Source organism: Pan paniscus, chromosome 11 (assembly GCF_029289425.2).
Source record: "Pan paniscus chromosome 11, NHGRI_mPanPan1-v2.0_pri, whole genome shotgun sequence".
NCBI classification, from domain to species: domain Eukaryota; kingdom Metazoa; phylum Chordata; class Mammalia; order Primates; family Hominidae; genus Pan; species Pan paniscus.
In genome coordinates this window covers 37,143,144-37,155,928 of record NC_073260.2, presented here as the reverse complement: position 1 = coordinate 37,155,928, position 12,785 = coordinate 37,143,144, and the positions used below count along the sequence as shown (strand labels likewise).

The 12,785-nt window shown below is 38.1% G+C and overlaps 1 long non-coding RNA gene across 2 annotated transcripts in view; it reads left to right on the top strand.

The window, feature by feature from the left end:
• Positions 1–6,982: 6,982 nt before the first annotated feature.
• LOC106635126 (uncharacterized) overlaps positions 6,983–12,785 on the top strand; it is a 40,200-nt gene continuing 34,397 nt past the window's right edge. The window contains exon 1 of one of the 2 annotated variants that reach the window (XR_008626664.2): positions 6,983–7,068. This is a non-coding gene — a long non-coding RNA (uncharacterized LOC106635126). The other variant, XR_001338481.4, reaches the window with a different exon arrangement.

The following is a 12,785-nucleotide window of genomic DNA, read 5'->3' as shown; positions in this document are numbered from 1 at the left end:
ACTCTGCTGGCACCTTGGTGTTGGACTTCTAGCCTCCAGAAATGTGAGATAATGAACTTCCCATATTCAGTTTGTAACCTCCCAATGGGTTACCCATTGCCTAGACAGAGCCGATTTAACAAGAAAGGGAAATTGCAGTAGAGAAACAATAATTCACACAGAGCGGACTGTGCAGGAGACTGAAGTTTTATTATTACTCAAATCAGTCTCTCCAAGTATTTGGGGATCAGACCATTTAAGGACAACTTCATGGGTGGGAGGAAGCCAGTGAGCCAGATGTTCTCATTGGTTAGGTAGCAGATGAAGTCATAAGGAATTGAAGCTGTCCTCTTACAATGAGTCAGTTCCTGGGTGGGGGCTACAAGATCAGATGAGCCAGTTAATACATGTGGGTGGTGCTAGCTGATCCATCAAGTGCAGGGTCTGCAAAATATCTCAGGTACTGATTTTAGAAGCAGTTTAGGGAGGGTGAGAATCTTGTAGCCTCCAGCTGCATGACTCCTAAATCTTAATTTCTAATCTTGTGGCTGATATTAGTCCTACAAAGGCAGTCTAGTCTCTGGGCAAGAAGGAGGGTTGTTTTGGGAAAGGGTTGTTATCATCTTTGTTGTAAACTATAAACTAAGTTCCCCCCAAAGTTAGTTCAGCCTATGCCCAGGAATGAACAAGGACAGCTTAAAGGTTAGAAGCAAGATGGAGTTCGTTAGATTAGATCTCTTTCACTGTTTCAGTCATAATTTTGCAAAGGCGGTTTTAAGGCTACGCAGTTTGTGGTATTTTGTTACAGCAGCTCTCACAAACTAATGCAGTGAGTGACTGTTTAAGTAAAGATGCTATTGTGTTTCTATATTCTCATACTTGTACCTACTAAGTAGCTAGAGATTAGAAAAATTAAAAAATTTGGCCAGGTGCAGTGGCTCATGCCTGTAATCCCAGTACATTGGGAGGCCAAGGCAGGTGGATCACCTGAGGTCAGGAATTCGAGACCAGCCTGGCCAACATGAAGAAACCTCATCTATACTAAATACACAAAAATTAGCTGAATTTGCTGGTTGTGGTGGTGGGTGCCTGTAATCCCAGGTACTCTGGAGGCTGAGGCAGGAGAATTGCTTGAACCCGGAAGGCGGAGGTTGAAGTGAGCCGAGATTGTGCCATTGTAATCCAGCCTGGGTGACAAGCAAAACTTCATCTCAAAAAAAAAAAGAAAAAGAAAAAGAAGAATTAAAAAATTGAAAGTCCTTGCAAACTAGACATTTATCAAAAGCATAAAAATGAAATTTTAATATACAACATGAAAAATAACAATATATAAATGTTTACTTAGGGATAAAGTTAAGAGTTAGCATAACCTATATAACATATTTTTTTCTTTTTTTTTATTATTATACTATAAGTTTTAGGGTACATGTGCACATTGTGCAGGTTAGTTACATATGTATACATGTGCCATGCTGGTGCGCTGCACCCACTAACTCATCATCTAGCATTAGGTATATCTCCCAGTGCTATCCCTCCCACCTCCCCCCAACCCACAACAGTCCCCAGAGTGTGATATTCCCCTTCCTGTGTCCATGTGTTCTCATTGCTCAATTCCCACCTATGAGTGAGAATATGTGGTGTTTGGTTTTTTGTTCTTGTGATAATTTACTGAGAATGATGATTTCCAATTTCATCCATGTCCCTACAAAGGACATGAACTCATCATTTTTTATGGCTGCATAGTATTCCATGGTGTATATGTGCCACATTTTCTTAATCCAGTCTATCATTGTTGGACATTTGGGTTTGTTCCAAGTCTTTGCTATTGTGAATAATGCCGCAATAAACATACATGTGCATGTGTCTTTATAGCAGCATGATTTATAGTCCTTTGGGTATAGACCCAGTAATGGGATGGGTGGGTCAAATGGTATTTCCAGTTCTAGATCCCTGAGGAATCGCCACACTGACTTCCACAATGGTTGAGCTAGTTTACAGTCTCACCAACAGTGTAAAAGTGTTCCTATTTCTCCACATCCTCTCCAGCACCTGTTGTTTCCTGACTTTTTAATGATTGCCATTCTAACTGGTGTGAGATGGTATCTCATTGGGGTTTTGATTTGCATTTCTCTGATGGCCAGTGATGATGAGCATTTTTTCATGTGTTTTTTGGCTGCATAAATGTCTTCTTTTGAGAAGTGTCTGTTCATGTCCTTCGCCCACTTTTTGATGGGGTTGTTTTTTTTTTCTTGTAAATTTGTTTGAGTTCATTGTAGATTCTGGATATTAGCCCTTTGTCAGATGAGTAGGTTGCGAAAATTTTCTCCCATTTTGTAGGTTGCCTGTTCACTCTGATGGTAGTTTCTTTTGCTGTGCAGAAACTCTTTAGTTTAATTAGATCCCATTTGTCAATTTTGGCTTTTGTTGCCATTGCTTTTGGTGTTTTAGACATGAAGTCCTTGCCCATGCCTATGTCCTGAATGGTAATGCCTAGGTTTTCTTCTAGGGTTTTTATGGTTTTAGGTCTAACGTTTAAGTCTTTAATCCATCTTGAATTGATTTTTGTATAAGGTGTAAGGAAGGGATCCAGTTTCAGCTTTCTACATATGGCTAGCCAGTTTCCCCAGCACCATTTATTAAATAGGGAATCCTTTCCCCATTGCTTGTTTTTCTCAGGTTTGTCAAAGATCAGATAGTTGTAGATATGTGGCGTTATTTCTGAGGGCTCTGTTCTGTTCCATTGATCTATATCTCTGTTTTGGTACCAGTACCATGCTGTTTTGGTTAATGTAACCTTGTAGTATAGTTTGAAGTCAGGTAGTGTGATGCCTCCAGCTTTGTCCTTTGGCTTAGGATTGCCTTGGCGATGTGGGCTCTTTTTTGGTTCCATATGAACTTTAAAGTAGTTTTTTCCAATTCTGTGAAGAAAGTCATTGGTAGCTTGATGGGGATGGCATTGAATCTGTAAATTACCTTGGGCAGTATGGCCATTTTCACGATATTGATTCTTCCTACCCATGAGCATGGAATGTTCTTCCATTTGTTTGTATCCTCTTTTATTTCATTGAGCAGTGGTTTCTAGTTCTCCTTGAAGAGGTCCTTCACATCCCTTGTAAGTTGGATTCCTAGGTATTTTATTCTCTTTGAAGCAATTGTGAATGGGAGTTCACTCATGATTTGGCTCTCTGTTTGTCTGTTATTGGTGTATAAGAATGCTTGTGATTTTTGTATATTGATTTTGTATCCTGAGACTTTGCTGAAGTTGCTTATCAGCTTAAGGAGATTTTGGGCTGAGACAATGGGGTTTTCTAGATATACAATCATGTCATCTGCAAACAGGGACAATTTGACTTCCTCTTTTCCTAATTGAATACCCTTTATTTCCTTCTCCTGCCTAATTGCCCTGGCCAGAACTTCCAACATTATGTTGAATAGGAGTGGTGAGAGAGGGCATCCCTGTCTTATGCCAGTTTTCAAAGGGAATGCTTCCAGTTTTTGCCCATTCGGTATGATATTGGCTGTGGGTTTGCCATAGATAGCTCTTATTATTTTGAAATATGTCCCATCAATACCTAATTTATTTAGAGTTTTTAGCATGAAGGGTTTTTGAATTTTGTCAGAGGCTTTTTCTGCATCTATTGAGATAATCATGTGGTTTTTGTCTTTGGCTCTGTTTATATGATGGATTACATTTATTGATTTGCGTATGTTGAACCAGCCTTGCATCCCAGGGATGAAGCCCACTTGATCATGGTGGATAAGCTTTTTGATGTGCTGCTGGATTCGTTTTGCCAGTATTTTATTGAGGATTTTTCCGTCTATGTTCATCAAGGATATTGGTCTAAAATTCTCTTTTTTTGTTGTGTCTCTGCCAGGCTTTGGTATCAGAATGATGCTGGCCTCATAAAATGATTTAGGGAGGATTCCCTCTTTTTCTATTGATTGGAATAGTTTCAGAAGGAATGGTACCAGTTCCTCCTTGTACCTCTGGTAGAATTCGGCTGTGAATCCATCTGGTCCTGGACTCTTTTTGGTTGGTAAGCTATTGATTATTGCCACAATTTCAGATCCTGTTATTGGTCTATTCAGAGATTCAATTTCTTCCTGGTTTAGTCTTTGGAGAGTGTATGTGTCGAGGAATTTATTCATTTCTTCTAGATTTTCTACTTTATTTGCGTAGAGGTGTTTGTAGTATTCTCTGATGATAGTTTGTATTTCTGTGGGATCGGTGGTGATATCCCCCTTATCATTTTTTATTGTATCTATTTGATTCTTCTCTCTTTTTTTCTTTATTAGTCTTGCTAGCGGTCTATCAATTTTGTTGATCCTTTCAAAAAACCAGCTCCTGGACTCATTAATTTTTTGAAGGGTTTTTTGTGTCTCTATTTCCTTCAGTTCTGCTCTGATTTTAGTTATTTCTTGCCTTCTGCTAGCTTTGGAATGTGTTTGCTCTTGCTTTTCTAGTTCTTTTAATTGTGATGTTAGGGTGTCAATTTTGGATCTTTCCTGCTTTCTCTTGTGGGCATTTAGTGCTATAAATTTCCCTCTACACACTGCTTTGAATGTATCCCAGAGATTCTGGTATGTTATGTCTCTGTTCTCGTTGGTTTCAAAGAACATCTTTATGTCTGCCTTCATTTCGTTATGTACCCAGTAGTCATTCAGGAGCAGGTTGTTCAGTTTCCATGTAGTTGAGCGGTTTTGAGTGAGATTCTTAATCCTGAGTTCTAGTTTGATTGCACTGTGGTCTGAGAGATAGTTTGTTATAATTTCTGTTCTTTTACATTTGCTGAGGAGAGCTTTACTTGCAAATATGTGGTCAATTTTGGAATAGGTGTGGTGTGGTGCTGAAAAAAATGTATATTCTGTTGATTTGGGGTGGAGAGTTCTGTAGATGTCTATTAGGTCCGCTTGGTGCAGAGCTGAGTTCAATTCCTGGGTATCCTTGTTGACTTTCTGTCTCGTTGATCTGTCTAATGTTGACAGTGGGGTGTTAAAGTCTCCCATTATTAATGTGTGGGAGTCTAAGTCTCTTTGTAGGTCACTCAGGACTTGCTTTATGAATCTTGGTGCTCCTGTATTGGGTGCATATATATTTATGATAGTTAGCGCTTCTTGTTGAATTGATCCCTTTACCATTATGTAATGGCCTTCTTTGTCTCTTTTGATCTTTTGTTGGCTTAAAGTCTGTTTTATCAGAGACTAGGATTGCAACCCCTGCCTTTTTTTGTTTTCCATTTGCTTGGTAGATCTTCCTCTATCCTTTTATTTTGAGCCTATGTGTGTCTCTGCACGTGAGATGGGTTTCCTGAATACAGCACACTAATGGGTCTTGACTCTTTATCCAATTTGCCAGTCTGTGTCTTTTAATTGGAGCATTTAGTCCATTTACATTTAAAGTTAATATTGTTATCTGTGAATTTGATCCTGTCATTATGATGTTAGCTGGTTATTTTGCTCGTTAGTTGATGCAGTTTCTTCCTAGTCTCGATGGTCTTTACATTTTGGCATGATTTTGCAGCGGCTGGTACCAGTTGTTCCTTTTCATGTTTAGTGCTTCCTTTGGGAGCTCTTGTAGGGCAGGCCTGGTGGTGACAAAATTGGTCAGCATTTGCTTGTCTGTAAAGTATTTTATTTCTCCTTCACTTATGAAGCTTAGTTTGGCTGGATATGAAATTCTGGGTTGAAAATTCTTTTCTTTAAGAATGTTGAATATTGGCCCCCACTCTCTTTTGGCTTGTAGGGTTTCTGCCGAGAGATCAGCTGTTAGTCTGATGGGCTTTCCTTTGAGGGTAACCCGACCTTTCTGTCTGGCTGCCCTTAATATTTTTTCCGTCCTTTCAACTTTGGTGAATCTGACAATTATGTGTCCTGGAGTTGCTCTTCTCGAGGAGTATCTTTGTGGCATTCTCTGTATTTCCTGAATCTGAACCTTGGCCTGCCTTGCTAGATTGGGGAAGTTCTCCTGGATAATATCCTGCAGAGTGTTTTCCAACTTGGTTCCATTCTCCCCATCACTTTCAGGTACACCAATCAGATGTAGATTTGGTCTTTTCACATAGTCCCATATTTCTTGGAGGCTTTGCTCATTTCTTTTTATTCTTTTTTCTCTAAACTTCCCTTCTTGCTTCATTTCATTCATTTCATCTTCCATTGCTGATACCCTTTCTTCCAGTTGATCGCATCGGCTCCTGAGGCTTCTGCATTCTTCACGTAGTTCTGGAGCCTTGGTTTTCAGCTCCATCAGCTCCTTTAAGCACTTCTCTGTATTGGTTATTCTAGTTATACATTCTTCTAAATTTTTTTCAAAGTTTTCAACTTCTTTGCCTTTGGTTTGAGTGTCCTCCCGTAGCTCAGAGTAATTTGATCATCTGAAGCCTTCTTCTCTCAGCTAGTCAAAGTCATTCTCCATACAGCTTTGTTCCGTTGCTGGTGAGGAACTGCGTTCCTTTGGAGGAGGAGAGGCCCTCTGCTTTTTAGAGTTTCCAGTTTTTCTGTTCTGTTTTTTCCCCATCTTTGTGATTTTATCTACTTTTGGTCTTTGATGATGGTGATGTACAGATGGGTTTTTGGTGTGGATGTCCTTTCTGTTTGTTACTTTTCCTTTTAACAGACAGGACCCTCAGCTGCAGGTCTGTTGGAATACCCTGCTGTGTGAGGTGTCAGTGTGCTCCTGCTGGGGGGTGCCTCCCAGTTAGGCTGCTCGGGGGTCAGGGGTCAGGGACCCACTTGAGGAGGCAGTCTGCCGGTTCTCAGGTCTGCCCGTTCTCAGATCTCCAGCTGCGTGCTGGGAGAACCACTGCTCTCTTCAAAGCTGTCAGACAGGGACATTTAAGTCTGCAGAGGTTACTGCTGTCTTTTTGTTTGTCTGTGCCCTGCCCCCAGAGGTGGAGCCTACAGAGGCAGGCAGGCCTCCTTGAGCTGTGGTGGGCTCCACCCAGTTGGAGCTTCCAGGCTGCTTTGTTTACCTAATCAAGCCTGGGCAATGCGGGCGCCCCTCCCCCAGCCTCACTGCCACCTTGCAGTTTGATCTCAGACTGCTGTGCTAGCAATCAGCGAGACTCCGTGGCGTAGGACCGTCCGAGCCAGGTGCGGGGTATAATCTCGTGGTGCGCTGTTTTTTAAGCCTGTCGGAAAAGCTCAGTATTCGGGTGGGAGTGACCCGATTTTCCAGGTGCGTCCGTCACCCCTTTCTTTGACTCGGAAAGGGAACTCCCTGACCCCTTGCTCTTCCGAAGTGAGGCAATGCCTCTCCCTGCTTTGGCTCGAGCACGGTGCGCGCACCCACTGACCTGCGCCCACTGTCTGGCACTCCCTAGTGAGATGAACCCGGTACCTCAGTTGGAAATGCTGAAATCACCCGTCTTCTGCGTCGCTCACGCTGGGAGCTGTAGACCGGAGCTGTTCCTATTCGGCCATCTTGGGAAAATTTTCAGTCCTATATAACATATTAAGAAAGCAATATAGCCTGTTATTTATGAGTACTTAACTTTGCCACTTGTTATATTCATGTCCAAAGGCAAGTGAATTAATTTTCTGTGTCACGAATTTCCAGGGATATTGCTGAGAACTTACCTTATTCCTTTATTATAGAACTAAAAAGACAACATAGGTAAAGCAACACAGTGCCTGTTGTATATTATTGCTTAAAAAGTGTTAGTTATTTTTGTCGTTTATTCATTTATAAAAGGAAGTATATTAACAGTTATCAGATTGTTTACTTATAAGATTTGACCAAAGATATACATGAAAAGCCATTATCACTTTTCCAAAATGAATTCTGTTAGCTTTTCATCAAACAGATAAAAACATGTCACTATTGTGTTCCTCTTCAAAGATACCGTATTAGGTTTCTTTGTTGTTGTTGTTTTGCTTTTGTTTTGTTTTTGCAATGTGAAGCTGATTAGATTACTTCCAGATCTACTTTATGTGTTAATTATTATAATTCTACAAATAATGGGTTTGATTTAAAATATTGTGCTAACCACATAATTTTTACTTTGTTCAAGTTCAAGTTATTTTTCTAAAAGTTTAAAAAGATGATTTAAAAAAATCCAAAGCCTCCAGTAGCTTACCGTTTTACCAGTCTAGTTAGTATGATATTTTAAGCATAATTTAGGACATTATTGGAAGATATGCAAAAACATGGGGCAATTATATCGAAAGAAAATAAATATTTAGTAGTAACAAAATTGAGGTTCACTGTTGTGGAACTTGATGAGACCCTGATGTGTAACCAGTTCCAGGAGGGCTATTTTGTTTTGTTTTGTCTTTATTAACAAAAATAACAGAAAGAATAACAGTTATAGTACAGTAAAAGTTTTATGGGTTTTATAGAGAAGAAGGGGTAATTAGGTTCTGAGCTCTTTGGAGCCAATAAGCCACTATCTGGGTTTTGCCTTCAAAAGCAAATTTAGAAAATTTATACAACAGCAAGTTTAGACTAAAATACATATTTTTTTAAAAAACTACAAAGAGACCTCTTTTTTTTGAAGCTTTGATAGGGTAAAATAAACCTAGAAGCTGTTTACTATAAAGTTAGTTACTCTAAAGTTTGATAGAGATGGTGGAATACAAATGTAGGCGAGGATGTTTTTGTACCTGAAAGTCTGCAAAAAGTGCAAAAGATACAACAGAGTATTATTTTAGACAGTAATTGATGCTGATATAATAGCAGTATGTCATTAAATTGTCCTTGGGTAATCTAATTCCTGAAATTTTACTCCTTATATAATGTCTCTTGCTTATTCATAATAAGATGTCCTAATATGAAATCTATCAAGTACTTTAATTTCTGAAACTTAATTTTAACCTATTACTTGTCTTTCTAGTTTCAGTTCAGCCATCATCTCCTTTAAGACATCCTACTTTATTCCTTTAGTCTGTGTCAAGGACAATTCTTATTTGGTAAAAATTACCATGTGTGTACCACTATTGTAGCATTTATCATATTCTAATTTGTGTTGCTTATTAGGCTGTATGACTTGCATGTTTTAATTATCTGTCCCTTCTTCTAGCACCATGAGGACAATGTCTGCTTATTTTTCTTCTTCATTAATCTTTATTTGTAATCTTAGCACCTAGAATAGTATTTGCAAGAGAAGGTGCTCAAAATAACTTTAATAAATGAACAATTGTGTATGAACTAGTCCCATTTAAAAAGTACATTTACACATTTCAGAGTTCCACTTCCATGTGATGGAAAATATTAGAATTCAAAGAATAAAAATATGAAGGAAAATAACCTCCTCTTTCTTAGCAAATCCAAGTATATTGTAACACCACAGGGAAGGTCAGAAAGTTCTTCTGTTCTATGTTACTCTACTATTATAGAGTTTACTTTTCAAGTTAATATCAGGCCCTATGATATATCAGAGCAATTTCTGGACTTTGCTACTTTGTATCTTCTTGCAGAGCTTATTATGAAAAGAATGCAGTGTTAGCACAAAGTTCCCCCACAGTGCTAGGCTGGGAACCATGAGTTTTATCTTTCAGTGTCCCCATGTGAGCAATTCCCCTATGCTGGGAGGTCCCTCTGGACATACACCCTGAAGACTCTAAGAAAATAGCTAAGAATATGACTGAATATTTCACAATTTTTCTTTCCAAAACAAAACTATGGGAATGTTATGGAACCTAAAGGGGTTACTAGAGATAAAAATGGCTTTTCCTGTGAGTCAGAAAGAGTCACAAAAATAGCTGACACAAGCAAATGTGGCAGTTGCAAACTGCACACAAAAGATATTTGATAACACTAAGCATTCTCCACAAGGTAGAAAACTCTGCACACTAGAACATAAGGTAGTTAGATTTGAAAATGAAAACAAAACACAAAAAATAGAAAGTGTTGACAAGACCTATGTTATAAAATGCATAACACAACACAATAATACAATATTATACCCTAGACTTCAGTTAACTCCTGTGTAAATGCTGCTTTTAAAGCCTGATCTAGCTGCCTTAGAAGTTTCCCATGAGGACTAAATAAAATGACAAATGTGCGAACGTGATTTTGAAATGCAAATGACTGTACAAATACGACTTGCCCATGGTGTGGTTAATCGTAAACAATAGGTGGAGAAATTATGGAGGTAATGATAGCTTCATCTAAGCCTAAGAGGAAGAAACTACTCATGCCCATGTGAGTTTTCTACCTCTTTGGGTGATTATCTCTCCCCTGCTTAATACTCTTCAAATGCACTGGACATCAGTAGGTCATCGAATATGCCCGAGACTTTCCCTTCTCAAGCCTGTAACTCAAGCCCTTCCCACTGCTCATGTCACCCTTCACCCAGTTCTTCACAGGGCTCAATTGTTCTTAGCCTCACATAAAAGCACCTTGTCAGGGAGAAGTCCTCTCTGACCAATCTGTAGAAAGCAAGCCTTCCTTCCCAGTTGCTCCTAATTTTCAATGTCAATATCCATTAACTGACTTTTCTTCACTTACCAATATTGATTATAAATACAGAAATTTTAAGAGACGTTTAGCTTGAGTCTCCTTCAGTCCACTGTAAGCTTTATAGTTAGCCTGTTTTGTTGGTCTTAAATATCCAGAAAAATTCACAGTGCCTGTCACATGGTAAGTGTGGTTAAATAAGTGAATAATGTGGTTTCTGGGTAAATTTTTATGATTTCAATTTACCTATAAATTTGGATGATAAAAACTACCTCCATGTTTCTTTCTAAAATCAACACTCTTAAATACATTGACTACGGGAAGAAATCCTTGTATTTTGTATCCCATTTGTCTCTTAAGATACCTTTTTTTGCTACACATTTCACTGTGTAAACAGTAAAGAGGAAATAAAGGAGGCTGGAAAGAATGGAGCATGTGCAGAAGAAGAAAGACTGAAAGATCACTAGGTATTGTAAGATAGAATTGGTCAGTATGTAATATTGGATAAATCATTTAACTTTTGAATTATGGTTTATTCAATTATAAAATATAATTGTTGGAATAGATAATTTTAACTTTCTTCATATCAAAGCTATGCTAGGGGAGTGTTTTATTTATTTATTTACTTTTTTGAGACAAAGTTTCACTTTTGTCACCCAGGCTGGAGTGCAATAGTACGATCTCGGTTCACTGCAACCTTTGCCTCCCAGGTTCAAGCTGTTCTCCTGCCTCAGCCTGCCAAGTAGCTGGGATTACAGGCACCCGCCACAACACCTGGCTAATTTTTGTATTTTTAGTAGAGATGGTTTCCCCATATTGGCCAGGCTGATCTTGAACTCCTGACCTCAGGTGATCCCCCAGCCTCAGCCTCCCAAAGAGCTGGGATTATAGGCGTGAGCCACCGCACCCAGCTGGGAGGGAGATAAAAACTAAGCAAAAAATATTCATTTTGAATTATAGATTTAGGTGTATGTTTGAAAGTAATATGATTTATATCTATAATGTATCATAATTTCTATGTTATAAAATATATACTTATATATCTAATATATAATTATGTATGTAAAAACATGTTTAAGAAAAATACACTTAAGAAGTACATATTCTGCAAGTATTCTATAAGCTTGGAGTGTTGCTATAAAATTGCAATAAATACATAACATTAAAATAGATGATGATACGCTAGAAAAAAATGTGTTAATAAAAGTCACGTGGTAAAGCACACAAGTTAATGCTACAAAAATTGATATTTCAAAAGAATAACAGTTGTTTCAAGATGTTTTCCTTCCTTGTTCTGTTTCGTTGTCTTCTACTGGTTGGTTTGCCAATTCCAACCAAGGAAATACACTTAACAGACTGATTTGAAATTGATTTTATTAGTTCAGCCCTCTGTAAACATTCTCATGCATCATTAATATTATACATTGCAAAGAACCACTTTCCTTAAATTGTAGATTTTTGGATATAAATTCAAGACTGTAGTAAATAATTATCTGACTGTGAAATGAACACTTGTAGTATATGCACTCATGAGTTAGCTGAAGTGTATAATTAAGATACACATTTTAGTGTGGCTTATTAAATCACAAAACCAAAAAGGCCATTGGAATTTGAATGATTGTAAGGAGTAATAAGAGTTGATAGAGGTTACAATGACAGATAGCATTTTGTTTGATATTTCAAGTTTGGTAAAATTACACCTGAATTGAGAATTCTGAATGCTTTATGTATATATCAGGTGCTATCTAAAATAATGCAAATAAAAGTTTAATTAACTAAGAAGTTCTAAACTATTGCAATACCTTTTAGAGTAGCAAAGTATGTGATTCACCAAGTTGAATGAGCATTTCCATTTCCATATAAAGTGCAAGAGATTTAAAAATATGCTTTTTTGCTTCTATCTGTAAATCTTAAATTTCTGAAAATGATCTCCTCCCCGCCAAAATTTATGTTCTTTGACTGTTTTACTCACCTCCCAATTCTGATTTATCACCAGATCAGATTGATGCCATGTTTCAAAAGAGGCAACTGATCTGTCCACATTGTTTTTTAACTGCACCGTGACCTCCCTATTCCAAGTCATAAGCATCTCATACTCAGATTATTGTACCCTGCTCACTGGTCTCAAAGGTTTTATATCTCCACTTCTTCATTCTGTTATTTAATCAGCTGTCAGAGTGATCTTAAAATGTAACTTGGAAATGGCTCTTTCTAGCTGTTCTTGTGTGGGACTTAAGTTCAGATCACATTATTGCACTCTTGTGAGCAACTTATACCGCATTTGCAGTACTCCTCTAGCTCCATAGTAAATGACTTCTAAGCACCATGCAGAATAACAATTCTTTAATTGTTCTTCCTTATTTAATTTGCACAGAAACCCTGTGAGGTAGATGTTATTAGATCCACTATG